Genomic DNA, 1,801 nt, shown 5'->3' with positions numbered 1-1,801 from the left:
CTATCCTTGACTGGCCGGTACCCAAGAACGTTAAGGAGGTCCAACGTTTTGTTGGTTTTGCAAATTTCTACAGACGCTTCATTCGAAATTTTTCTGATATTGTCCGTCCCATTACTTCCTTGACAAAGAAGGAAAAGCCCTTTAAGTGGTCATCACAGGCTCAAGAAGCTTTTGATCGGCTTAAGATCTGTTTCACATCAGCACCACTGTTGATACACCCAGAACCAACACTTTCATTCATTGTGGAGGTGGACACTTCTGATAATGCTTTGGGGGCTATTCTCTCCCAAAGAACTGGAGAGAAGGGTCTGCTACATCCTTGTGCTTTCTTTTCCCATAGACTAACCTCAGCAGAGAAGAATTACGACGTGGGAGACAAGGAATTGCTGGCTATTATTGCGGCTTTCAAAGAATGGAGGCATCATCTGCAAGGAGCTGCACAACAGATCATAGTGCTAACTGACCATCGCAATTTAGAGTTCCTTAAATCTGCTAGATGTCTTTCTTCTCGTCAGGCTCGTTGGAACTTATTTTTAAATCAATTTAACTTTGTTATCTCGTACCGTCCAGGTTCTCGTAATGGGAAGGCTGATGCTTTATCCCGAATCCATGCTGCAGATTCCGTACCTGGAGCCCCGTCCAAGACCATTCTATCTGATGCCAATTTCATCTGAGTTATCCACGATCAGGACTTGTGGAAGGAGTGCAGGGAGGCCTATGACGGTGATGTATTTCTGGCCAACCCACCTGTGGATATTAATCTTGTCTTTAAGGGTGGCATGTGGTTCAGAGATCGACGTATCTACGTCCCTGAGGTCGTCCGTCTGCAGATCCTCAAGTTGGTACATGACTCCAAGTTGGCTGGTCACAGGGGGGTACAGAAGACACAAGAGTTCCTGAGCCGATTCTTCTGGTGGCCAACTTGCCTGAAGGATACCAAGGACTATGTTCTCTCTTGCGAGGTATATGCCCGTTACAAGACTCCTCATGTGGCACCTACGGGTCTTCTACAACCATTACCTGTTCCGTCCCGCCCTTGGGGGTCTATATCAATGGACTTTATTGTGGAGCTGCCTACATCGGGGGGCATGAATACAATCATGGTGGTAGTTGATCTCCTGACTAAAGGTGCTCATTTTGTTCCATGCACTGGCCTCCCCTCAGCTAAAGATACAGTGAACTTGGTTATACAGAATGTCTTTCGGTTGCATTGGGTTCCGGATGAGATCATCTCTGACCGTGGAGTACAGTTCACTTCAAGATTCTGGAATGGGTTTTGCTCTGCACTCAATATTAATGTCTGTCTCTCTTCCGCTTACCATCCCGAGACAAATGGTCAGGCTGAGAGTACCAACCAGACGCTGGAACAACATTTAAGATGCTATGTCAGCCATCTCCAGGATGATTGTTGGAGTTGCTGCCGTTAGCTGAATTTTCATATAATAATTCTCAGAGCGCCTCCACTAAATTTACACCTTTCTTTGCCAATCTGGGTTATCATCCGTGTATTTTACCTAGGTCTCCATTTAATTCTCCGGTTCCGGCAGTGGAGGAAAGGCTGACTGCAATGAGACAAAATCTGGAGGTTCTGAAGGAATCCCTGACCACAGCTCAAGAACGTTGTAAGAGATCGGCTGATAGATTCCGTAAACCTGCGCCCATGTTCAAGGTAGGAGATTCCGTGTGGTTAGCAACTAAGAATCTGAAGTTAAACGTTCCTTCACAAAAACTTGGACAGAAATTAATTGGCCCTTTCAAGATCAACAGTATTGTGAGCTCTGTGGCCTGCCGGCTGAAGCTT

This window comes from Ranitomeya variabilis, chromosome 4, assembly GCF_051348905.1.
Source record: "Ranitomeya variabilis isolate aRanVar5 chromosome 4, aRanVar5.hap1, whole genome shotgun sequence".
NCBI lineage: Eukaryota > Metazoa > Chordata > Amphibia > Anura > Dendrobatidae > Ranitomeya > Ranitomeya variabilis.
The sequence above is the reverse complement of the archived record's forward strand: the minus strand, read 5'-3'. Positions refer to the sequence as shown.